Here is a 27,800-nt window from a genome sequence, read left to right as displayed (position 1 = left end):
GTTGTCTTTCCCCATTAGATTGTAAATTCCTTGAGGGTTTACAGGGACTTTCTTTTTTGTGTTTTTATCCTTAGTGCTTAGGACAGTTCCTGACACACTATAGTCACTTTATAAGGGTTTATGGATTGCCTGACTAGTATAGAGGATGCTGTTATTCTCCAGGGTCTTGCCCTTCAAATGTAGTTGGTCAGCAGCTTTAAAATTATAATGACTTAACTTGGTACTAAAGAAGGGTTACCAGAAGGCACCTTGTAGAATATGGGAGCTGTGAATATAGAATACTGCATATTATGTTATATTTTTTGATTAGCTAATTAGTTTTGCTGAACTTTTTCCACTTTATCTTTGTTTTAAGGAATGACTCAGGCAGGAGGAAGGGAAGGAACAAAGATTAAACGTAAGAATTATTTTTAAAGATTGGCTTTATATGTTATCAAACCCAGTAGTAGTATACAGAAACAAACTTTAGGGCCAGAAGATCTCTTCTAGATAGCTAATTTTTTTTTTTTTGCTTTTTTGGAGGGCAATTGGGGTTAAGTGACTTGCCCAAGGTCACACAGCTAGTATGTGTGTCAAGTGTCTGAGGTTGTATTTGAACTCAGGTCCTCCTGACTCCAGGGTCGGTGCTCTATTCACTGCGCCACCTAGCCACCCCCCTAGGTAGCTAATTAATCAATTAGTCAACCAACAAACATTAAGTGCTTCCTATGATATTTCTTCCTTTTAGAGTTGAGATAACGGGGGAAGTGAGTTACCCCAGGTCATCCAGCTAGTTAGCAGCAGAATAAGGTCTCCTGAGTCCTAGTCCTGTGCTCTTCTCATTACATCAGAGCTGCCTAATAAGTGCTTCTTGAGAAAGAAGGAAATTGAGCAGTAATTTAAAAGTCTCATGTCTCACTTTCATTTTCATGAAGATACACTTTAGAAAGAGAAAAGGGAAAGTATCTTCACAGGTCCACAGAGAGGTTGAAGGGGATTCATTCGCTGTCATTACCCAGTCCCATAATGGACAGATTTTAAATGCCCTACTGAAAATAAAACAGATTTATTTTTGGGTGAGGATAGGCATTTTGCCACCCCCTGCAAGATTGAACTAGCACCATAAAATTTCTGTGAAGCAAAGGAGGTAGCCTTCATTTTCTAGGGTCAGTAAGACACTGTGGTTCCATTTTTTTTTTACTGCTATACCTCAAAATAGATGTGATTTTATTAGTCTGGGTACTTTATACTCTACAGGCTCAGACAGCAAGCCCTCTAAACTTTAGTAGAAAAATTAAGTTGTTGAATTGAATTTAAGCTTTGTCTCTGACATATAACATATGTTTATATTAGTATTTTACATGGTACCTCATATCAGTCTAAGAAATACAGATACTTCAAAAATAACAAAGCAAATACATAAATGGAGCTATGATTTTTATCAGTGTGGATACTCCCCTGCCCCTGCTCCCCAAAAGATGCAGATCACAATCTTTTAATGCTTAAATATTAGAAGGGACCAATTTGCACAAAAATAATCCACTTTATTTTTTGCATCAATAATATGTATTATAACTCTTTAGAAGGATTGTGGAATTCATTTAAGAGGTTCTTCAATGTTCTAGAGCTTCACTCCATCAACAGCATCATTTGCCATTAGGAACTTGTGGAGGAATTTATCATCTATAGATAATCTCTCTTTTACTTGGATTCAGACATGGAACTCCATGACAGTGTCAGACTTCTTTGATGAGTGTCACCCAATTTTATGCCACAGTTGACATTGATTATCAGAGGGTCATCATACAAAGTTAGTTCTATTATATCTTTCTAGATATCTTTTAATAACTTTGACATATGCATGGTAGGAAGCCTGTAGAAGGACAGCCATTAGACTAACATTGCTTCTATTGAATCAAATGGTTCTCTAAAGTCAACAAACAAAAAGTACAGTGTGATCTTTGTATCCTCTATACCTTCTAGTCAATTCTGTGATAGTAAAGACGGGGGTCTGCTACACATATTAAAAGCCTTCCTGATCTTTTCTAAGGCCCTTTCCAACAAGTTTCAGAAATACTGCATTCATATGCAAAATTGATTGATATATTTATTATACTCAATTTAAATAGCTTTTTAAATTACAGAAAATCTAAACAATACCTCAGTGGAAGGAAGGTTGACTAATGAAAATTATTGTGCCAATATAACACAGAAGTTACTGGCTGGCCCTTGCTATAAGAAATGTATTATTGGAAGAAGAGTTGGACCAGTAATGTAATGAGAGGAGGAGATAACATTGACAGCCTGAGTGCAGAACAGGTACATTCTTAGTTTAAAAAAAATATTAAACTGCCTAGAGGAAAGTGGATGGATCTTCTCTAGAAGATTTAGGGGAAGATACAGATACAGTCCAAACAGAAAGAGAAGATATGGATGACTGAAATTGGAACCAGTATTATGATCATAGATCCATCCCCCCTTCTCTCACTGGTGAGTTCTTCCTCTATATGACCTCCCTATGGTGGAAGGATTGGGGCTAGTTGTTCTTCATCATCTAAACTTTACCCCTATGTTCTTGCTTCAGTAAGTAAACTCCTCCCCTCACTTTTCAACTCTCTTTTATGTGTTGTTTTTTGTTCCCCATAGTATGTAAGCTTATTAAGGGCAGGGACTGTTTTACTTGCTTGCATTTGTATCCCAATGATCAGCACAGGCACTTAGTAAGTGTTCAATAAATGCCTATTACCTTGACTTGAAGAAATGATATTTGTTTCCTAAGCTAAAAATATAGTGTATTTGCATTATTCAAGATTTTGTTTTTAAAAGCAAAAAGAGGAAGAACATGCATACTGTGATAGGTATAGATCATTTAAAAAAATAATTGAATCTAATTTCAGTTTTACTAGGGGCATTTAAAGGAGTACATGAATAAGCTTTTGTTCAAAGGGGAAAAAACATCTTTTTTTTTTTTTGGTAAGGCACATAATGGCCTCTTAATTTATCTAATTTATCAATTTGAGTTTTTTATATGTTCACTTAGCTTAAAGGGAGCTAGGTCCCTATATGAACTAATTAGTTCACTTGGTATTTATGAAGTAAGGGTCATAGGTTTAATCTTCATTGGTTAGCTTCACTTTTTTTATCCATACAATGATCAGACTGCACTTTTATACTTAGACAGTATTCTTTTAAATAAATGCCCTTGGAGGCAAGGGCAACTAGGTGAGAAAGTCTGAATGAATCAATGCAAATCCATTATTAGAACATGCTCTTTTAAATTCTCCAGCACCAACAACCTGAAGAGGTATTATTATCTTTGGTTATAAAGAGCATTTTAGATTTGAAGCCTATAAAAATTTCACACAAGGTCTTTTATGAAAGTGAATGGGTGACGTGACAATTATCTGACCTATTTCACAAAATTAAAATTACAGAATTTCAGAATTTTTAGAGACCTTATTGGCTTTACAATTTAACTCATACCTGAAAAGAAATCCTTTAAGTATTTCTTACAGATATTTCTTACAAATGATCATTTAGTCTTTGCTTGAAGATCTACAGTGAAGAAAGATTCCTGTACTTTTTGAGGAAGCCCAGGAAACTTTTTGGATAGCTCTAATTGTTAGGAAGTTTTCCTTTCCTTCAAACCTAAATTTACTTCTTTTAAGCTTCCAAGTCTTACTTCTAGCTCTGTCATCTAGGGACAAATAGAATGAATCCAATCCCTCCTATACATGGAAGCTCTTTAAATACTTAAGAGACAGATAGCAAGTTTCCCTATGTCTTCTGTTCTTTAGGGTAAACATCCCTAATTTTTTCTAATAGTCTTCGTTGGAATTTGAGACCCTGGATCATCTTGTTAAGCTACCTCTGGACACTCTCTAGGTTATTAATGCCCTTTCTGATAAGTAGAGGTGATAAATTCAGCTCATTCAAACTCTAAATAGAAGGATTGGGCCTATACTATTCAGAAAATTGTACTTGGTATTACATAAATCCAGGATAACAGTAAGAACAAAGGTTTGGGTCCATAAAATTTCTTTTCTCAATCATGCAGCAGCCATAAAGATAATTCAAAACAATTGATAATTTAAAAGCCATTTTTGTTAAGTTTTAAAATATAGTCTTTATTTTGGAGTGGTTTTTATTGTATTGTTATTGTATCTTTCCTACTGTTGGCTATACTTTCATTATGGGATTGTCTGGTTAGACTTTTTGTTATGAGTAAAAAGCAGATAGGATATGATCTTTAGAATAATAGTTAAAGTGAATTTTTGGTCATGAAAATGCTTACTATGTCATGAAAGGACTCTAGATTAATACATCACTGTGTGGACTTAGTGGCAGCATACAAAGTAACTTTGACATTGGTATTTTGTTGAAAAAGACATAGTAAAGTCACATAGATGCTGGTATTGGCAGTAGGTAACTTACCTTTTCAGGAATTGGTAATGTATGAGAATGATTAGCTAGAATTTCTATAATGAATTTCTAATTTGGATCTGAATCTCTGGTGATGAAAAGAAAGTGGATGCTAAGTTTATTCGACTATTGGGCCTATCTTATTGTATCTGTTCTAGATCATGGCAGTTGGCATGAACTAGAAAATGATTACCATAAAAGGTTCTCTGAAAAGCTAAGTTTGAACCTAGAATTCATTTATTCATTCAATAAACATTTATTAAATGTCTACAATATCTGAAGTACTCTGCTAGGTTCAGGAGAATAAAGTTACAAATATAGAGTCCCTCCCCTCAAGAAGCTTGAATTCTAATAGAGAGCAGGGTAGTGTATAACACATAACACAATTGTTGTTCAGTCATTTGTTGTCTTTGACTCTCCATGACCCCATTTGGGGTTTTTGTGGCAAAGATGCTGGAGTGGTTTGATATGTCCTTCTCTAGCTCTTTTTTACAGATGACGAAACTAAGGCAAATAGGTTAAATGACTTTCTTAGGGTCTCACAGTTAGTAAGTTTCTGAGGCTGGATTTGAACTCAGGTCTTCCTGACACCAGTCCTGGTGCTGTATCCACTAAGCCTCCCAGCTGCCCACATGCATCATTCATTATCATAAAAGGTGGGATGTGATAGTACTGAAAGAGAATTCTATAAAAATTACTCTAGGAAAATTTGTAGAGGAAGGCAATCCTTCCAGTTCTAATGATCAGAGAAGGCTTTACAGAGAAAGACATATCTGAGAACTGAGTCTTGAAAAGAAAGCTTCTAAAAGGTTGACTTTTAGAATGGAAGGACATGGAAGGACAAGCAATCTGTGAGAATATAGAAAGGCAAGAGATGGCATGACACGTTCAAAGAACAGGTGGTGATCCATATCAGCTAAGGAACAAAATATACAAAGGGGAGTAATGTGAAGTAAGCCTGGAGTAGTGTTTGGAGCCAGAGTATAGAGGATCTTCAATGCCATGCTAAGGAATTTGGATTGCAGCCTGGGATATTAGGAAACCAATGAAGGTGTTTTAACAATAATGGCATCATCAACTTTGCTCCTTTAGAAGATTATTTTGGCATCTGTGTGAAGGATGGGTTTCAGGGAGGCCAATTAGCAGGCTATTGTAGTAGTTCAGTGGGGAGGGTACAGATAAAGGGAGAGTAAAAAATGGCTTGAGGATTTTAGTCAACATGATGAGTAGGAAGGTAGTGTCATTGACAGCATTAGGGATGTTAGGAAAAAAGGAAATTCTTATTTTTCCTTTGTGGGGGTAAGAAGTGGATAGGAATAATAATTCAGGTTTATGTAACATGAGTTTTTTTTTAAATTAGGTTTTACATTATTTTCATTTCTGAATATATCTCTTCCTTCTCCTCTGCCCAATGAGTCATCCTTTATAACAGAGAATAAAGAAGAAAGAGGGGGAAAAACCTAGTTCATCAAAAGTGAACAAAACATCAACTGAGTATCGGTTTACTTGACAATTCATGTCCTTCCTTAGTTCTCCCTTTCTGTAAAGAAGGAAGGAAGGTGAATCTTCTCTCTTTTCTGGGACCAAGCTTGGTCATCATAATTTTATGGTATGCAGTTTGGGTTTTTTATGTTCTTTGCATTTAATCAGTTATGTCAAACTCAAATAGAAATGGGGCCACTAAACAGTATCCTGGAAGACTGCATATTGACTTAGAAAACCACATATTAATATTATCTACTTTTTTGTATTTTTATTTCTTTTGTTAAATATTTCCCAATTACATTTTAATCTAGTTCAGGCCACACTCACGAGTATTGTAGGCCACAGGTAGGACAGACTACATGTTTTGACGTTTCTGGTTTACAGTAATAGGCTTGCAAAGGGTTTGGAATTTAGACTGTTTCAGTTATATGTGTTGTTTTCTGGTTCTGTTTACTTTATTCTGCTTTGGTTCATATAAATCATCCTATGCTTCCATGAATACTTCATAGACATAATTTGTCATGTAGAAGGAGATTTCATTTATATGTAACAATTTGTTTAGTCATTCCTCAATGGGCATCTATTTGGATTCCCAGTTTTTTGCTACTGTAAGAAAAGCTATGAATATTTCAGCATATATGGCACCTTTCTGTTTTGACCTATTTGGCCTTGTCATAGTACCTCTGGGTCAAAAAATATAATAAATATTTTAGTTACTTTTTAAAAAAGCATAATTCCAATTTTTTTTCAGAATGGGCACTTTAAATTTAGTTTTGAACATATCAAGTTGTGGTGCTGTCTGGACATCAAGATGGCAGTATCCAGTAGGCAGTTATAACTACATGTTCGGCATTCAGGTGAGAGATTTGGGTTTATTATATACATTTGGGAATCACCTTCATAGAAATGAACTTATGGGAAGAGATTAGGAAGGAAAGAGATCATAGGACAGATCCTTTGGGGACACACACACACACACACTCTTAAGGTCCAGGAGAAGGTGATGAACCAGTGGAGGAAAAGGTGAAACCATCAGACAGAAGAATAACCAGGGGAGAGCAGTCTTAGAAGCCAAGGAAGGAGAAGGAAAATGGAAAGAATATCCAGTTCCTAGCACAATGCCTGACCTGGTTCAGAGTGAGTGCTTAGTAAATGCTTGTAGAACAAAGGTGTGTGTATATAGATGAGAGAGACAGAGACAGAGAGAGAATAGATGGCAGGCACTCTGAGAGATGAAGACTTCAGTAGCGAGGTGGTAGTGAGAAAGGCCTTCTAGAGTAGGTGGAAACAGCCAAATCTTGGAGGAAGGCAAGGGGGCTAAGATGCAGTGGTGAGGGGTCAGAGAATTCTAGGAATCGGTTAGTGCAAAGACACCATGATAGGAAATAAGAGTTTTCAGGAAACTGCAAGTAGATTAGTGTACTGGAACATGTATGCAAGAAGGCTAGAAAAGTATGAAGGGAGCTTTAGGAATCAAAAGAGAGGAGCATGTATTTGATCCTGGAGGTAATAGAAAGCCACTGCTACTCACAGAGGAGGATAGGGTATGTGTGAATGACAATTTAGAAAATGACAGTTTGGAAAAATTACTTGAGCAATTTAGTGGAGGGTGGACTAGAGATGAGACTTAAAGCAGGGGACTGACTATTACAATAATCCAAGGGAGAGTTGATGTGAATAAGAACTGGAGTCATGCTCATGTGAATAGAGAAAGGGGGGCATGTAGCTAAGATCTTCTGAAGAGAGAAGTAACAATATTTGGCAATCGATTGGATATGTTGTATGAGTAAGAGTGAAGAGCCCAGCAAGTCAGGTGTGTGCCCGAGTAATTGGGAAGAAGGTGGTACACATGACAGTAATAAGGAAGAGAGAAGTATCTGGAAGAAATGATAATATGTTCTGTTTGAGGTATGCTGAATTTGACATTCTAAAAGGTAGAGCTAAGAAGAGAGACTAGGGCTAGATATACAGGTCTGGTAATCATTTGTATAGAAATTATTATTGAGCTGATGAGATTACTGAGCAAGAAAGTATAGAAGGAGAAAGAGGGCCCGGCACGGAGCCTTGGGGTACACCCACACAGAGTGGGTGTAACATGCATGAAGAACCTGCAAAGGAGAGGAACAGGTTATCATATAGTAGGAGAACCAAGAGTAAGTAGTCATGAAAATCCTAGTGATGAGATGGTTTCCAGAAAAGTAATGTTCAACAGTGTCAAATGCTGTAAAGGTTAGATTTGGCAATGGAGAGATCATTGGTAACTTTGAAGAAGGCAGTTTCAGTTGAATCATGAGATTTAAAATCATAAACAGGGTTTAGAAGAGAATAAAATTGGAAGAAGTAGAGGCATCTAAAGGACTAAATGGCCTTCTTCAGGACTTTAGCATGATGAGGAGAAATTATATGAGAATTCCTATCAGGGACAGTAGGATCAGGTGAGGATTTTTAAGGAAAGGAGAGATGGGCACATTTTGTAAGCATCAGGGAAAGAACCAGTAGATTGAAAGAGACTGAGGATAAGAAAGAATCTGCTGGAGAGATTGGGAGGGCAGGGGACTAAGGTGAACGTTCTGAAGGATTAATTTTGGCTAGAAGGCCACCTCTTGATCTGAGACCATAGTGAAATAAAGCTAGATTATAAGGCATTTAGGTAGTAGAGATATAGAGTTAGCAAGTATAGTACTCCTTTTTTTAAGCATATCACAGTGGAGGAGAGAAAGAATATGAGAGAATCATGTAATGCAGCGATGAGGACCCAGTTGAGTTTTAACACCATGAATTCAACTATTCTGAATGGTTTTATAACTTCCTTCAGCAGTGTAAAGTGGCTCAAGAATATGGGCACAGTGTGTAGATGCTGGGAGTAGCGTAAAAGATTAGCAGGGGTATAAAAAGCACAAAAGCAAACACGTTCAAGGGTGGAGGAAAATACTTTGACCTGGTTAACTTTAGGATAAAAGTCTTTGAAGGAAGGGGAGTGAGGCAAGAACATGGGAATGAACTGGGAGAACAGGGAGGGATTAAAAGGCACAGAAGATTTAGCAGAAGATGAAGAACAGGTTTAGGTGGTAGTGGGAGAGGTTCAAGAACTGTAGGTTGAGATCAGAATGCAGAATCTACAAGTTCAGCTTCCGGGAGGTGGAGTAGTTTCAGGTGATGGTGAAGACAAGGTGGGATCACCCCTCGGAATGACTTAATTATTCTGGTGGTTAGATTTTGGGAGCTGAGGAAACTAATGACTTGGGAAGGTGAATGTTTAACCAAGGAATAAGGCAAAGGCTTCTTTTTGGGGGGGGGTTGGGAGGGGTAGGTTAGAGAGGAAAGCTGTAAGAGAGGTGATGAACCCAATGAGGAAGAAAGGAGAATTATTTAAAGAATGGTAGATGGACTCCAGTGAATGAGAGAAACTGATGAGAGGGGGCAGCAAAGTCATGGAAGCCAAGTCAACAAACGTTTATTAAGTGTCTGCTTTGTAGGAGGCATTATGCTAAGTGCTGGGGATGCAAATACAAAAATGAAAGACAGTCCCTGCCCTCAAGGAACTTACAATTTAATGGGGAAGGCAACACAAGTGGGATGCAAGCTTAGGGATATGGGTTTAGTATCGTCTGAGTTGGGAGGCGTCTCTCTTTAAATGAGGGCTTTGGCAGAAATTCTTTGCTCTATGCTCCAGTCAGGGCAGAGGGTACTGATGAGTTGTGAAAACCAAGGCTGATGAAATCTTGCTACTATTTCTTGGGGTCATATTGGACTCTAGTTCAGAAGAGAGCTGGTGGAAAATGAAAGTTGTCAGAGGGGAGCAAACCAATTCATTTTTCAAGCCCCATATATTGGAGGATGGAGAGGAATGTGGCATTTTCAAGAGAAAGCCATCTTTCACCAAGTGAGGGTGAAATTTGGTACATTAATGTTGTGGGGGCAATTTTTTGTCAAATGAAAAGATAAAAGGAGTGTGGAAGAAAGAGATTTATGATAAAGGAGAGTTATTAACAATAGAGTGGTGAAAAAGAAAGGACCCATAGGCACAAGAATATTTCTAATACCTTTTTTTTTAATTGGCAATAATGTACAGACTAAGAGGGTGTACATTTACTGAGGAATGCTTGAACAAATTATAGCATAGTAATGTAATATGATATTATTCTGTAAGAAATGACAAAAGAAACAGTGCTGATGCAGAATCAAATGAATAGAACCAGGAGAACATTTTTTTTCAATAAAAAGCTAAACAATTTTGAAAGATTTAAGAATTCTGATCAATACAATGATTAAGCACTGTTCTAAGAGATAGATGATGAGGCATCCTACTCACATCCTAAAAGAGAGGTGATGGATTCAAGGTACAGAATATTTTTAGACATGGTCAATACGAGAAATTATTATTCTTGACTATGCATATTTGTTACAAGGGCATTGTTTTCATTTTCTTTTTTGTCAGTGTGAAGGAGAGAAAACAAATTCTTATTAATTGAAAAAACAAACAAAAATAACATCAGCGTTCCAGAAGACAAAATAGATAAAGGTTAGGGAGAGGGAAATATGAACTGGATAAGGATGAGAAAGTAGGGAGAAAAAATAGGGAGAAGGGTTTCCCCCTAGTTAGATAGTAGATATGAATCATCAGGATTAGAGAAACTCAGGGTAAGAATTTTCTAGATGTAATGCAGAGGCCACATCAAACAAAGAGCAGCTTGTAATATCTATTGTGCTACTTTTAATTCCTCTAAATTACTTGGAAAATTTTTGTCTAATAGAGCTGAGCTTTAAGTGGGACACAAGCATTTGGATTACAGATCCAATTACAGCTTGGTGATTGCTTGTCACAGGATCGTAAATTTAGAGCTGTTGAACCCAACTCCCTCATTTTACAAAGGAGGAAACTGAGGCCTAGGGAATTTCAGTGATTTTTTGAAGTCACTGAGGTAGTTAGCGGCAGACAGATAATTCAGTCCAATCCCTCTCATTCCAAATCCAGCTTTTGAAACAGAAGACAGTAGAAGTATAATAGCTATAAACATAGTTTTTAAGAGTTCTGCAGCGGGGCACAACAACGTTTTCAAAGCTGTTCTTTAGGGAATCCTCATGGGTATTACTTTCCCTGCTGTTTCCTTATAGTCACACTAACACAGGTTCTAAATGACAACCATATGATTTATGCCCAGATTATACTATCTAAAATGTTAGAAAGCAAAAGGTCTTTAAAAAAAAAAAGATTTCCTGTTTTTACAAATAGATTTAGTTCCAACTCCTTGTCTTAATTTTTATTTTCTTGGGTTAATATCAAAAGCAACTTGTGTTTCTAGAGTACACAGCAATAGTCAAAGGCAGGAAGTGGGTGGTAGGGAGAAACAAATCTGGGATTAAGAATTTTCCATGGATATTCTAGAATTGATTATAGTTAACTTCTGCCAAGAAATATCGTTGACACTTTTAATTGCCTTCCTCCTTTTTAAGAATTTTTAAAAGAAAAAACCCCCAAATTTTAACACTACATAGATGCTTTAAAGTATGAATTTTCAGCATCAAAATCTCATAAAATTTTATCAATTTTAATTCTTATTTAGCTGTTAAGTCCGAAGCACTTAGGAAGTGATCCCACAGAGATCTAAAATGAATAAAACATGTAAGTGAAGTTAGGTAATGACAACTCAAGCAGGTGGATACCTCCTTAAATTTAAGTGATTATTGAATAATTGTATGAATTCTTCCCCTATCCACTTTAAAAACAAACTGCTTTTAGTGACCTAGAAGAAGTAATTTATTTCATATGGGTGAGTGCTTTATATTCTGCTTTTATCCTTACTTATTAGCTCAACATAGTGAAATAAAGTGGGTAATTATATTTGTAACTCTTCTAGGTTGAGCACGAACTTAGGTCCAGAAATTAACAATAAATGGAATGAATATAATGACACAAATGAGACAATACTCATCTTTGCTACTTTGTCTGTCTTCTTTCTTGGCTTCTCGTAGGATCATATAACTTAACAATGGTTAATAGTATCAGATAATTATTTAGTCCAACCCCTTGTTTTGCAAATGAGAAAACTGAGGTCCCCAAAGCTTCAGTGACTTGCTTAAAGTTACACAGAGAGTAAGGGACAGAACTAGTAGTCTAGCCAACGTCTTCTGGATGCCAGATTAGCATTCTTTCCACTACACCAAGCTGATTAGAGTCATAGATACCTGGGGAGTTAGGGGGATGTCTACCCCAAGTATTTGAAGACTTCTTCTGACAGAATGGGTAGGTGAGAACAAGCACTTAGAGCTTGGTCAGACATGGTCAGACATCAAAGACGCCAAGGTCATCCACTACATCCTGGGCCATCTCTAGTCATCCTGACTTTTGTCTTGTCACTGGACTTCCAATGACTCTGGAAGAGAGATTGAGGCTAATGATTTTGCACAGCTCTGCCTTACTTAATCCAATTCACATGCAAATTAAGACATCACTTCATGATGTCATTGATCCTCTTCAAAAATGAAGGATTAACAGTAAGAGCTATAGTTAGGAGGAATAATTAAATTTTAAAGCAGAGGTAGGGAACCTGCAGCCTTGAGACCACATATGATCCCCTAGGTCCTCAAGTGCAGCTCTTTGAGTGAATCCCAACTTCACAGAAAAAAATCTCCTTAAAAAAAGGATTTGTTTTATAAAACTTGGACTCCATCAAAAGGTGGCACCTAAGGACTTAGAAGACCACATGTGGCCTTGAGGTCACAGGCTTCCCACCCCTGTAGTCTAAAGTCTCTCTCTCTCTTTTTTTTTTGCCTTTTTGGAGGGCAATTGGGGTTAAGTAACTTGCCCAAGGTTACACGGCTAGTTTTTTTGTGTGGGTGTTAAGTGTCTGAGGCTGGAACCGAACTCGGGTCCTCCTGACTCTGGGGCCGGCACTTTACTCACTGCTCCATCTAGCCATCCCTTAAAGTCTCTCTTTTAAAAATTAAATTAATTTTCAATTAAAAATAAACCCCTCACTTCTGGAAATTTAAATCTGTCCAGTTGCCATCCAATCTTCAAAAACCATCTGAAGTCAGACCTCTGTAAGTTCCTATTCCTGCCATCTCTAGCCTATTCAAATCTCAGCCTCTTCAAAAAAACTGATCATCTATCTCCCTCCCACTTCTCAATCCATTCTTTTGCTGAGCTTTTCTCTTACTTTGAGGGCACCACCATCCATCCAGCCCAGGTTCACAACTTCAATGTCATTCTCAACTCCTCATTCACACTCATTCCACACATCTAATCAGTTGCCAAATCTCCTTGACTTTATCTTTTTTGTATGGGTCCCACACAATATTGATTCTTTTATTTCTGTGACTGAATGAAAAACTAATTTTTACAGAATGTACCATGTAAAATAATCACATGTATTTTATGGTTTAATAATTTTATATTTAGTTTCAATAATTATAGGTAGAATAAAATTTCATATTTTATAATATTATATAATGTAAATTTTAATTTGTAGCTTCTGGGGCACAATGTAAGTGTAGTCATTGTAAGTACCCTGGGGGACAAGATACTTTTTGTTGTTGTTGAAAGGGGTTCAGAGAACACAAAAAATGTTAGGAACCCCTGATCTAGTTTTAACTCATTAGTTGAAATGATCATATAAGATTGACCTAGGATCTACAGCAGTAAGAATCCTTGTATGATAGCTCTCTCCCACTTACAATTCCATTTAATTGGACAAATGTTTATGGGACTGATATCAAAGGTCTCCAAGGCTATATAATACTTTATTTACATAGGGGTTTTATCTGCCTTTATTTATACTTGTTCAGTTTAAGTACTTAACTTGCTTGATAAGCTCTGATAGAAACTTAAAGAGTAAGAATGGAGAAAGCAATGGAAAACACCCATCAAAGGGAAAGGGTACCCTAATGTCTAGGATGGTTACATCATGGATGTAAATGTTTCCTAAGAAGCTCCAGTTCTAGAGCTATATATGGGAATAGTGTAGGGATAAGGAAGCCTCTTCACCTTTAATTCACATGAACCAAAGGAACTTTTCCCAAGACTTTTGCTTGTGGTTAAAAGTTGAACATTTTACATCTTTAGGTCTGAGTATTAGCTTCATATGATACCTTCACTTGATGTCTCCAAATGGCTCTGAAACCTTTCAGCCTACCAGCCCTTGGTTGGGGAATAGCAGGCTAAAAGAATTCTCTGAGCAAAGGTGCAAGATATAAAATAAATCCACATAAATCCCTGGCTTTTCAGAAAGATAAATTCCATTAAAAATAACTAAAAATATATAAAATTCTTGGAATCTATGTGTCAAGACTTACATTTGAAACCATTTGAATAAAACTATAATACACTCTTTACATAAAGACAAATCAAAATAATTTGAGAAATGTTACTTGATCATGGCCAGCCCAAGCCAACATAATAAAACTGACAATACTATTTACTTTACTTAGTTACAGTCAGAAACAATTTACGCAGTTTATAGTTAAACAGTTTATAATTATACTATGAAACTATAGTACAGTTATATAACTATATATATAAAACAATGTTACTATAGTATAAACAGCTTATAGTTAGAAACAATAATAAAATTCATCTGTAGGAACAAAAGATCAAAATCTCAAGGGAAAAATAAAATAAAATTGGAAGGGGGACTAGTAGATTCTGATCTTAAACTATACTACAAGGCAGCAATTATCAGAACAATCTGGTACTGGTTAAGAAGTAGAATGATCAGTAGAGTAGATTATTAACACAATATACAGGAACAAATGAGCATAATAGTTTAGTGTCCCAGTGTTTAAATATTCCAGATATTGAGGATATTTCAATATAGCACAAAATTGCTGTGTAAACTGGAAAGCATTCTGGAAGAAATGAGGTATAGACCAGCATCTCCTATGATATGCCAAAATGATCTTTATACAGGTGCATGACTTGGACAAAAGGCTTAAACATGGTATCATAAAAAAATTTTGAAGGGCAATGTAGAAATTGTTTTTCAGATCTCTGAGTAGGGGAAGAGTTTATGACCAGACAAGGAATTGAAAGGGCCACAGAAAGTAAAATGGACAATTTTGATTACCTAAAATTAAAAAGTTTTTACAGAAATAAAACCAATGCAACTAAAATGATAAAAAAAAATGTGGGGAAACATACTTATATTTTGTTGTCTTATGCATCTCCTCCTCTGTCTCTTCACACTCCTCTTCCTCTTAGCACTCTGTTTTTTTAACTAGCTTCCCATTGCCACACCCCACCTGAGTTGACCTTCTACAGGCAGGGCTCTGAGTGTTCCTGACTTCTTCTCTGCCTTACTCCTAGCCCAACCATCCTTACTATACACCTTGCCAAAACAGCAGACAATGGTGGCATCTGGCAATAAAAAGTGGTTTAGACTTCTACCTGGGAAGGCTTTTAGAGCAGTAAGTTTCTGTATAAAGGTCTAATTTCTCAGATACATAAGGGAACCAATTTATATTTATAAGAATTAGAACCACTCTCCAATTGATAAATGATCAAAGGATATAGATAGTTTTCAGTATCAGTACCATATTACAAAAAAATACTCCAAATCACTAATAATTAGAGAAATGCAAATTAAGGCAACCAAACTTCCATATCACATACATCATATTGGCAAAAATGACCAGAAAGGAAAAACCAAAATGAAAAACAAATGCTGGAGGGGCTATGAGAAAATAAGGATATTAATTAATTTTTGATGGGGTTGTGTAATGGGATGTGTAATTTGGAAGATCTTCCCTGCCCCTAGGCTAAAGTGCACCTGAAGCCTTGGGTGGGAGGCTTGTTTTTCAGTAAATACTTCTTGATTGGCCAGTGAGTCAATAAGGTTGTTACATTTTCTGAGCCAGGAGAAGGCTATATAAGCCCTGATGTGTAGCTTTGTTTTGGGACTCACTTTGAGAAGTGTTCTGTGATTTGATCTGAATTTTGGGAAGCCGTTGTTGAGAGTCCCCCGGCTTTGAAAAACCCAGATGTGGAAACCCAGATGTTGACTGGGTATGGATGTAATGGTTGGACAGTTTGGAAATCTGTCTACTTGATCTGTCTCTGTCTTGATAATTCTGCCTGCATTCAGGCCATTCTTCTCTTCTGCTCCATGGCTCCACAGAGTCACAGCTACCACAACTGGGAAACAAACGATTATCCCAGCCCCCATACTTTCCTTTTACTCTGCAGATCCTGTTCGTGATGCCATTTTGTAGCAGCAAGCACCCCAAGCACGTCCTCAGGGTTTGCTGCCCATACAGGTTCTTGGATCTGCTTTGTTAAAGGAAAGCAACTCAAAATGGGTTAACAAGCTTACTTTAATCAGTTAGACCATATATCATTTACCTTGTTCAGGGGAAAAAGGTCAGCATCCCGAACTTCAAAATATACAGGCAGAATTATCAAGACAGAGACAGATCAAGTAAACAGATTTCCAAACTGTCCAACTATTACATCCATACCCAGTCAACATCTGGGTTTTTCAAAGCCGGGGGACTCTCAACAACGGCTTCCCAGAATTCAGATCAAATCACAGAACACTTCTCAAAGTGAGTCCCAAAACAAAGCTACACATCAGGGCTTATATAGCCTTCTCCTGGCTCAGAAAATGTAACAACCTTATTGACTCACTGGCCAATCAAGAAGTATTTACTGAAAAACAAGCCTCCCACCCAAGGCTTCAGGTGCACTTTAGCCTAGGGGCAGGGAAGATCTTCCAAATTTGCATTCCCATTACAGGTTGTTATCTGGAAAGTAATTTGGCTAGGCCCAAGATGAAAAATTTGGCAAGAGTATAAAGTTTCTGAATGTGCAATGACCAAAAATGAATTAAAAATCAAACCCATAATGAATCTGAGGTGTGTCTGGCAGTTTGCCGGTGTTATACACAACTTTACTGCAGTGTTGGTTCTGAACACAAAGCATGCACACTTTCCACTGTGCATGCCCTTGGGCCATGCAATGCCCAATAAACGCTGCCTAAATGGAAAGGGCATCCAGGGTGGAAAAAGATTAAGAAGCCCTGGGATAGTACTTTAGTGACTGAGGTCTTCAGTTTTTAGCAATAGTGATATGATGGGCTTCTAAGTCTGAATTAAGTGGCTTCAAAATCATCAAACCGTACCAATGCTATTCTTCAGTTATTTGGATTTTGTGTGTTCATTCTGTACCAGATTTCACTGAGTAAGTCCTCAGGGAAGAGGAATGCCATGTAGATGTCAGAATGTGTTGTGTGATGGGGAAGACTATGACCTACCCTTAGAGCTTTATAAGTAGCAAATCACGTCTAAGTAGGAATGGTCAAGACAGACCTTGAAGTCATCCAGTAGAGGAAGAAAAAGGAATCTTTTGGTCTGAGGAGTCATAGCTTGTCTTTATCACTGGTGGTTGTTTGGAATGTAGGGGTGTGGTTAGGGTTAGAATAGTTCTTCCCCATAGCCTTTGAGAGAAATTCTAAAGGAGCAGGATTCTGAACGAAACCTGTAGAGCTGAGTGTAACCCAGATTGACCCAGGACTACTTTATTTCCCAAGAGGTCACTTAGAGTAGGAACTGCCAAGACCTGGACCTGGATGATTGTACTTGGGCTTCAGGCACTTATGACAGTGCCTGGAATGTAGCAGGCACTAGATAAATGCCTCTTACCTTCTGTTATTCTCTTCATGCATATGGGTGAGGTAGGAAATTCTGTGATTGTGTGGCACTGGTGGCATTCTTAATGGGCTATAGAAGGTGACATAGCTTTGTTGAGGTGAACTTATTATGGCCCTATTGTGATATGATAGCAAAGTTATTGAGGTAGGTAGGGGCTAGTGGCAGTGCTAGACACTCAACAGTGAGTTCAGTTCTCTCCTGCACTAACTATTCTCAGGCCATAGCTTTTGTTCTGTAAGGGAGGAAGAGAGAAATTTAGTTTTGGGTTTGGAGCCAGGTGATCTGGGTTCTATTCACATTTCTTTGGCTAATTCTATTGCTTTAGTTAAGTAATAAATTCTCTGACTCATTTTCTTTTTGTGGGAAATGGGGATACCTACCTACATCCCAGGATTATTCTTAGGATCAAATGATATACTAGATGTGAAAATGTTTTAAAAATTTGGAAGAATTTTATGAATGTAAATTTCTGTTAGAAGAAGTCTGATATGCTGGATAAAATACTTGAGTCTGGAAGAACTGGATTGAAGTTCTGCCTTTGGCACTAGCTGTGTGACCCCAGGCAAGTTGTTTAACTTCTGTGTATCTCCAGGGATTCTTTAGGACTTAATCACTAAATCACAGATGGGCTGTTATCTATATTGGTAGGGAGAATTCTTATACTGGTAGTATTACTTAGGCATATGAGTAAATTATTACTGTTACTTCTTTGGTTTTGTGAGACCCTGAACCTATATTTGACTCCATTTAGTACGTATATCACTGTGTAGTGAATGAGCTAGAATTAAGAATTTTGAGGGCTTAGAATGAGTATAAATAGCAATTGTTTTTGTTGTGGACAGGAACTCTGAGGGTCTTCCCCTCCCCAATTGATTCTTTGTGAATGCAAAGTATATTATCTTTCAGCTCAATTCTTACTTGACCCTTAACTACCGAATGGGTGTTGCTTCAGACAAATTGATACCTGGGAAAGACCTTAGCTTCAAAAGGCCAAAGTCTCCCATTGCATCTGGGCCCATCACCAGTCTTCCTGACCTATGTCTTGCCACTGAACTCTGATGACTTTAGAAGAGAGAATGGGGCTGATGACTTTGTACAACTCTGCCTCACTTAAATCCAATTCACTTGCAAATCAAGACATTATCCTCCTAATATCATTGGTCCTCTTCAGGAACAAAGGATGAACAAATAGTGAGTGAGTTGGAATTAAGAGTATAACTTAGATATTTTCAAACACCTTCAAGATTGCTTTGATAGAAGAGACAAAGAGCCCAGTCTTCCCTGGGATTCTAAAGCCAAGGATGGATCCAGGATTGGAGGCACATCACATTGCAGGTGGCCTGCAAAGTTGCTCTACAAATTAATAGGTATTCAATAAAAGTTGTTGATTGACTGACCTTATTTTAGGAAGGTTGGCTACCTGCCAGACCTCCAGATGGTGACCCCATTCTTTACTGCAGTTATAGTGAATACTCTCTTCCTTTTACCAAGGGCCCTGCCAAAGGGCTCTAGAATATATCTATAATGCTGTACTCAATAATAATAATGGCTTTATTTTATATAGTACCTTATATCTACAAAGCTCTCATTTTCATTAGTAAAACACATACATTCTTGCTGTGTAATTCTTTGGGGGTGGGGGATGGATCTCTGGTTTCATTGCCTGTTGTGCAAATTCTACCAATTCAAGTTGTTCGACAATTTATATGCTTAATACAGTTGTCTGGAAGCTCCAAGAGGTTAAGTGATCTGCCCAGGATCATACAGTCAGTATGTTGGAGGCAGGGCCCAGACACGTCTTCTTGACTCCTAGGCTGTCTTTCTATCCACAATGCCTTGCTTCCTATTACCATAATTATTGCACGGTGAAATTATTACACAAGAATAAATGAGGTTTCTTTAAAATGATAACTACCAATTATGATTATTATTGTTGTTGTTCAGTTGTGTCCAATGTCCAGTTGTGACCCTATGGCTGGTAGCATTACAGTGCTGTCCATAGGATTTTTTTGAGAAAATATTGGGGTGGTTTGCCATTTCCTTTTTTTTTTTTTTTGCTTTTTGGAGGGAGGAAAGGGAGGGCAGTTGGGGTTAAGTGACTTGCCCAAGGTCACACAGCTAGTAAGTGTTAAGCGTCTGAGACCAGATTTGAACTCAGGTCCTCTTGACTCCAGGGCCAGTGCTCTATTCACTGTGCCACCTAGCTGCCCCAGTTTGCCATTTCCTTCTCCAGTGGATTAAGGCAAACAGAAGGTCACACAGCTAGTAAGTGTCAGGGGCTGGATTTGAACTCAGGTCTTCCCTCTCCAGGCCCAGTTCTCTATCCACTGGGCCAGCTGCCTCTTATTATGATCATACAGGAAGGCCAATGATTATTTTGTTTGCTATGCCTTTTTCCCTTTGCAGGCATTCAGAGCTGAATAGTGAATTCCCATCTTTGAAAAGAAGTTTTTGCTTATCCCCCTTGGTACTAGCCCCTTACCTCTGTTGATTATATCCAATTAATCTTGCACATACATGATTTGTACAGCTATCATGTTTATTTCCAAGATTAGAGTGTGAGCTCTTTGTGAGCAGGGACTGTTTGACTTCCTTCTTATCCCTGACCCCAGTAGAGGTTTAGTTAATGCTTACTGACTCACTGAGTGACTTTTAGATAGTCTCTGCTTTATATCAAGGGACCCCATCTAGTACATAGGGATCTATTGACACATCTAAAAGCCTTCTTAGGTAGAAGTCTAAACCACTTTTTATTGCCAGATGCCGCCATTGTCTGCTGTTTTGGCAAGGTGTCCAGTAAGGACTGTTGGACTTAAGATGAGGCAGAGAAGAGGTCAGGATCATTAAGCACCCTGCCTGTGGAAGGCCAGCTCAGGTGGGTTGTGGCAATGGGAAGCTAGAGATAGCAAGAAAACAGAGTGCTAAGAGGAAGGGAGAGTATGAAGGGACAGAGGAGGAGATGCCTAAGACAACCAATGCCTATTTCACAATCTTGAAATTGAGGACAACTCCCCTTAGCTTCCATAAAGAACCTGTTTTCCCTAGTCCTCCTTTGCTAGCTAACAAATTAGTATAAATGCAGTTGGGAAGAACACTGGACTTGGCTTTGAACTGAGTTCAAACTCTCATCACTTACTATTTGATATAAAGCCATAACCTCTCTATGCCTCATTTTTTTTAATCTGAAAAATGAGGACAACACCTGTGTTACCTACCTCACAGGGTGATTGTGAGGGCTAAATAAGCTTATGAATGTGAAATGCTTTTTAATCTTTAAAGGTTCTGGAAATATGAGCTGTTTGCTATTTCTTGTAGGAGCAGAGGGGGATAGACAGAAATTAGAGAGATAAATTGGCTAGAGATGCCAAAATCAACATCTAAAATTCACTTAGAAGTACCCTTTGGCTCCCAGAATGGAGCTACTCTTTAGTTAGAAAGCAACCTTAATTTGTTCATTGCAGAGGTTGTGGACTTGTTTTCCACGTAAATTATAACGTAGCTGTAGGGAGGGTGAAAAAAGGTTGTTGCAAAATCTTTGCGGAAGATAATTCAGAAGGTAGGTAGGTAGGGAAATAGAGTCCTTAAGAGAAGTCTCTCTTCTGAGGCCACTTCAGTTTTTAGCACAGGATAGCTCTTGTTAACATGACAGAAAAGCTCAAACTAAAATTAATGTTAAAAAAATATAGCAGTAGGAGGCTTGTAGACTTTTCTGTAAGATTATAAGCAACAAAACCAGTATGTAGGTGAAAACAAAACTTTGTGTTGGTATATTTCCTTTTCTTTTTGACTTATGCATAGCCTTCATCTAATTGAGACTCCAGGGAAGGGCACAAGTAATCTTCTATTCCTCAATAGTCTTATCTGCCTCATTGCAAACTATTTTGCATTAACAAAGGCATTTTTCCAAACAGAAAAAGGGAGATAGATATGGAATGGTTCTCCCTTCCCTGTCCTTTTTGTTCTATGGAGAATTTTTTGATTTTACATTATTGAATTTTATGATGCTCTAAACACCTATGTCTCATCTGGGCTCCCAAATTGCAAACACCAATGGATTTAACATTGGCATTATTTCAAAGGTTTTCATGGGCTTTTTTTTTTTGTAGGGGAGAAGGCAGGGCAATTGGGGTTAAGTGACTTGCCCAAGATCACATGGCTAGTACGTGTTAAGTGTCTGAGGCCACATTTGAACTCAGGACCTCCTGACTTCAGAGCTGGTACTCTATTCACTGCACCACCTAGCCGCCCCCTAAATCCTTTTTAGGTGATGAAATTTTTGGCCAGGGCAATGCATGAAGCAATAAAGAAAAAAAATGACTTTCAGTCCAATATGGCTTCTTCCTGTTTCTTCCATGATACAGAGCATTAGGAAAGGGAGCGGAGGGTGCTAAGAATCACAATTTAGGAACTCAAAATATAAAATCCAGTCCAATGACCAATGAGTGGATATATCATTGGAGGAGCTGAATCACATCAATCTTGACATTCTTGTATAAGCAAAATGAAAAGAAAGTAGGAAGTTGCAGCTAAGTAGAAGAATAATTCATAGGTACTCCTTGGAAAAGGAAAGAAACACATTGTTATGATTCCCCAAAGCTACTAGAAATATTATTTTATTGGAAACTTGGTTATCACTTATTGCACTATTGATGATAAGTCTGCCAAATGACCACCTTGAAAATAATTACAGCTTACACATGAAAATCAATTATTGAGGACAAAGGGGTAGAGAAATCCAATGAAAAGTTTGATGAGACTTTGCAGATCAAATCAACATAAACTCTGATACTTAGTGACATCAATTTAAAGGTAGGAATAGGTGAGGATGAGGAAAAATATGTGGGAAAGTACAGTTCAAAGTAAGAAATGAAAGAGGCCAAAGATGTGTAGATTATACAGAAGCCTCACATCTTTATAATATGAATACTTTTCTCAAAGAAAGAATTATTAGATGCTGAAAATGATGAGTGCCAAATAAGAAATACCAAGAATAAAATCAACTGTATTTTAACAGACATGAAAAGACTTATAATGGACAATGGGAGCTATCCCTGGACAGCAGTTAGGTGGTACAGTGAGTAGACTGCTGGGTCTGGAGTCAGGAAGACCCGAGTTTAAAACCAGTCTCAGACACTTATTACTGGTGTGACCCTGGACGTGTCACTTTAATCTCTATTTGCCTCAGTTTCTTGTACTGTAAAATGGGAACAATAATAATACCACCAAATTCCCAGGGTTGTTATGAGGATGAAGTGGTATAATATTTGTAAAGCATTTAGCAGAGTGCCCTGGCACATTAATGATTACTTATTCCCTTTCCTTTATTCCCTTTTTCTGCCTCAGCTGTCTCTGCAGTCAGATTGTGGGCTCGCTAGAGCTAAGATTAGAGTTTATAATAAATAGGAAGAAAGAATAATAATGAGAAAAGATATGGTATGCAATTGAAAAGATTTCAACAAGAATTAGTTGAAAAACTACTAAATTTTAAAAAAGGGATGTGGACACAATGGAAATGTTTTGCATAGCTACACATGAACAACCTATATTGAATTGCTTATCTTCCCAGTAAGAATGGGTGACTACAGAGGAAGGGAATGAATCTGGAATTCAAAGCTTTAAAATCAAATGTTTAAAAAAATACATACATACATACATATATATATATATATATATATATATATATACTATTATTAATACCATCTTACATGTAACTGGGAAATAAGATATACAGGCACTGGGGCATAGAGATCCACCGTGCCCTACTGAAGAGTTGGAGGGGGTATGAGAGAAGATATGGGAGACAGCAGATTGGAGGAGGGGATATCCTGTGGGACTGCTATTTTGGGGTGGTGGGTAGGGGAAAAACGGGGAGAAAATTTGTAACTCAAAATCTTGCAGAAATGAGTGATGTAAACTAGAAGTTAATAAAGCATTTGATAAAAAAAAGGGAGGTGGACAATATAAACATCAACACTGACTACTAATTTCATCCAGCAGTAAAACCAACATAAATTAATTTCTAAAACAAGGAGATCAAAAGAGTCAACAATATGCCCTAGTCTAACAAATAGTTTACTTTCTTGATGAGTGGAGAGCAGTTGTGAAAGGCAATACCAGGTTAGAATATTAACTCATTTGTAAAATCTTACAAAGAAAAATGACAGACATTTATGTGCAGTATCTTCTCATGTAGCAGAGAGAAAGCTTGGCAAGATATTTAACTAAGCAAATCCATACCAAGGGCATTCAAAACCCATAAACAGCAGAAAAATGGAAAAGGTTTGCAAAAATTATTACCGCAAATTATTTTCACCCTCAGGGATAATGGAACTACACAACTGGACACAAACATCACAGTGCCTGAAGTGTTTACAGAGGAAGTGGTAATCATACTAAAGAAAACAAAGCTGGGAAAAGCAGCCAGATTGAATCAAGCATACATAGAAGGGATTAATGCTGGAAGCAGTAAAAGCAGATCAATTCACAAGGTAGCTAAAGGGAGGGATGATACCTAAAGACTTAGGGGAAAAAAAATCTCAGACCTTACTGATTCTGAAAGAGATCACTAAGAAAACATCAAGTAACCACTGACCTGTAGGCCTACTCTCCCTTCTATCTAAAACATAGATTCATCAATCTATCAGAAAAGAAGCAGTTCTCAAACACCTACTATGTGCCAAGAATTGTGCTTGGAATAGGGCTCTAGGAATACAAGAAGAGGCAAGAGACAGTCCCTGCCCTCAAGGAGCTTACAATCTAATGGCAGAAGCAACATAAAAACAAATATAAGCGTAACTCCTTTTATTGAGCTTCTTATTGCGCTTTGCAGATATAGCGACTTTTTTTTTGTTTTACAAATTGATGGTTTGTAGCAACTGTGCATCAAGAGAATCTGTCAGCTGCCGTTTTTCCAATAGCATGTGCTTACATCCTGTCTCTGTGTCACATTTTGGTAATTCTTGTAATATTTCAAGCTTTTTAATTATTATGTTACAATTGTGATTATTTTGGGGTAGCACAAATCATGCCCATATAAGACTGTAAACTTAATTGATATTGGTGTGTACTGACTGCTCCACTGATCTGCTTTTCCCTGTCATTCTCCTCCATAGGCCTCACTGTTCCTTGAAATAGAACAATATTGAAATTAGGCCAATTAATAATCCTGTAATGGCCCCTACATGTTCAAGTGAAAGGGAGAGTCAATCGATGTGGTCAACTTTTTTGTTATCTTCTTTTAAGAAATTCTTGCAGCCTCCCCAACCTTCAGCAACAACCACTCTGATGAGTCAGAAACCATTAACATCAAAACCTTCCACCAGCAAAAAGATTAACATCAAGTGAAGACCCTCCACCGACAAAAAGATTATGACTCGCCAAAGGCTCAGATGATAGCATTTGTTAGTAATAAAGTATTTTTAAATTAAGGTATGTACATTGCTTTTTTAAAAGACATAATACTATTGTACACTTAACAGACTACAGCATGGTATAAATATAATTTTTATATTTACTGGGAAGCCAAAAAATTTGTGACTCGCTTCATTGAGATATGTGCTTTTTCTCGATGGTCTGGAATTGAATCCACAATATCTTCAAGGTGTGAGGGATAATTTGCAGTGAAGTTTCCCCATTCTAAAAAATCAAATCTAGAGTAGCTTCAGCATCCACTAGGCCCAAGTTTAGAAGTCACCTGACCTTGCAGGAATCTGGGACTTAGAGCAATGGAGACCCTCCTCAGTGCCACCTCAGCACAAGATATGCCAAATAAAGACAGAAGTGCTTTCTCAAATGTACATTGGGTGATCTGCTGTTTCCTTGTTCCTGTACTTGAGATAGATTGCTGCACTTAGATTGTACACCTAACTTCCAGCCAGTGGAAGAAAAGGGTCAGGAAGGGGGTGGGGGAGAATTCCACATTAGGGCTTTATAATTTCACCATTTCCTTTTGTAAATTGCTTCTCCTCCATGACCATTTGTCAGGAGGATAGCTCTTTCTCGAAATTGTATTAAACCATTATTTTATGCTTCCTACCTTGAGAAACCTCTGAGTATTATTTGGGTAAGGATTTCTGTTGCACATAGTTTTTGGGGTGCAACAAAGGTATGCCGGTATATACAAAACAAGGTATGCACAGGATTCATGTTAAATAATTAAAACAAAGAAAGCACTGAAATTAAGAGGGCTTGAAAAATGCTTCCTGTAGAAGGTAGGATTTTGCTGTTGTTCAGTCATTTCAGTTCTGTCAGACTCTTCATGACCCCATTTGGGGTTTTCTTGGCAGACACTGGAGTGGTTTGCCATTTCCTTCTCCAGCTCATTTTATAGATGAAGAACTGAGGCAAATGGGGGTAAGTGACTTGTCCAAGGTCACCCAGCTTTTAAGTGTCGAGCTGAATTTGAACTCAGGTCTTCCTGACTCTAGGCCTGGTGCTTCATCCACTGTGCCACCTATCTGCCATTAGTTGGGATTTAATGGAAGCTAGGAAAACCAGAGATGAAGAAGGAGAGTGCTCGAGGGAAAGAGAACAGCCAGAGAAAATACCTAAGTTGAGAGATGGAGTCTTTTGTCTATAGAATAGTCAGGATGCCAGTGTCATTAGATTAAAGAGTACTTGTTGGAGAGTGATTGGAATGATTGGAAAGGTAGGAGGGGGCTAGGTTCTGAAGGGCTTTGAATGCCAAACAGAATATTTTGTATTTGCTTCTGGAGGCAATAAGAAGCAACTGGTGTTTATTGGTGCAAAAGTTGTGAAAAAAAAAAGGAGATGTAGACTCCCTAAGAGCACTCACCACCATGACGGAGGAGGTCCAGGGCAGAGGCCATATTTGGAAGGACTCTCTGTGGCTACTCCCGACGCTTCTATTGTGGATGACATTATGTTGCTTGGATCAAGCCCTAGGACATTTCATTGTCTCCTGGAAGAGATCAGTGGTGATTCAGAGGAGGTTGGTGCTTGTTCATCCTTCATTCTCAAAGAGGACCAATCACATGAAATCTTGACTTGGCAATGAATTTGATTTAAGTGAGGCAGAACTGAGCAAAGCCATCAGGACATTGGCTTATTCATCGAAAGGAAAGACCAACTGGATAAAGATTGTTTGTTGCTCAGATTTCAGTATGCATCTGAATGAATACCTTAAATAGCTTTCCAACAGTATCTAAATTTGGAAGAGACAATACAGATGGACAGTGAAAGAGGCCCAGAGGCATTTTTACCAACTCCAAATTTCCCGTAATCACAAAGGCCTCTCTTTTCAGTACAAACGTTTTACCACTATTGCTGTAGGGCAGTGAGACCTAGACCACTATTACCTCTGGAGAATTGAGAATTGAGAAATGAGGAACACACTGAGGTTAATGGAAAGGTGAACAGTAGGTAGCAACATGTATAATTAGTAGGAAATGAATGTATTGAATTTTGTTGCATGTTTTGTGATGGGGACAGTGTGGGCAAGAGTGGTTAGGACTTTCATCCATTTGGGATCTCTGAAGAACTCTGAAGAAGAATAGGAGTAAACAATATCATCAAAGAATTTTATGTCAAAAAAAGAGGGGAAAAACTTTTATTAAGTACCTACACTATGTGCTAGGCACTGTGCTAAGCACTTTAAAAATATTCATTTTTGAGCCTTACAACCATCCCAAGAAGTAGGTGCTGTTATTATCCTCATTTTAAAGATGAGGAAACTGAGGCCCAGAGCATTTAAGACTTGTCCAGAGTCACATGGCTAGTATATGAAGATTTGAACTCATGTTCTCAAGCCAGATTTGAACTCATGTCTTACTGACTTCAGGCCCCACACTCTGTCCACTGCAGATGCCTGATCACATCTTCTCTTTCTATCTCTACCTCTCTTTGTTAAAATTGCAGATCCAAGGGGCGGCCAGGTAGCACAGAGAGTAAGAGCACCGGCTCCAGTGTTGAGAAGACCTGGGGATCGAATCCCGGGTTCAGACACTTAGCACTCACCCAGAAACCCCTGGCCATGTAACCTTGAGCAAGTTACTTAACCCCAATTGCTTAGGGACGGCCAGATGGCTCATCTAGTAAGAGCACCGGCTCCAGTGTTGGGATGACCTGGATCAAATCCAGGCTCAGATACTCAGCACCACACCCAGAAATAACTGGCCGTGTAACCTTGAGCAAGTTACTTAACCCCGATTGCTTAAAAAAAAAAAATTTGCAGATCCATTTAAGTATTTATTACAAACCAAAAGACTCCTTACCTTCACAGCTACTTTCAAGGAGCTTGGAGCTCTTTC

The 27,800-nt window shown here is 37.9% G+C and overlaps 1 long non-coding RNA gene across 3 annotated transcripts; it reads left to right on the top strand.

The window, feature by feature from the left end:
- Window positions 1-7,593: 7,593 nt before the first annotated feature.
- Window positions 7,594-24,957, top strand: LOC138171775 (uncharacterized). Of its 3 annotated transcripts, none has more exons than XR_011170967.1 (3): window positions 7,594-7,794; window positions 23,852-24,020; window positions 24,645-24,957. It is a non-coding gene; the product is annotated as an uncharacterized lncRNA (long non-coding RNA). The 3 variants fall into 3 exon arrangements; XR_011170966.1 differs by lacking the exon at window positions 7,594-7,794 and adding an exon at window positions 8,959-9,056; XR_011170968.1 differs by lacking the exons at window positions 7,594-7,794; window positions 23,852-24,020 and adding an exon at window positions 8,953-9,056.
- Window positions 24,958-27,800: the final 2,843 nt, after the last annotated feature.

This window comes from Petaurus breviceps, unplaced genomic scaffold (assembly GCF_028583685.1).
Source record: "Petaurus breviceps papuanus isolate PSGF00001 unplaced genomic scaffold, PetGlider_PUasm1.0 47, whole genome shotgun sequence".
Taxonomy (NCBI): Eukaryota; Metazoa; Chordata; class Mammalia; order Diprotodontia; family Petauridae; genus Petaurus; species Petaurus breviceps.
This window is presented reverse-complemented; position numbering and strand designations above follow the sequence as displayed.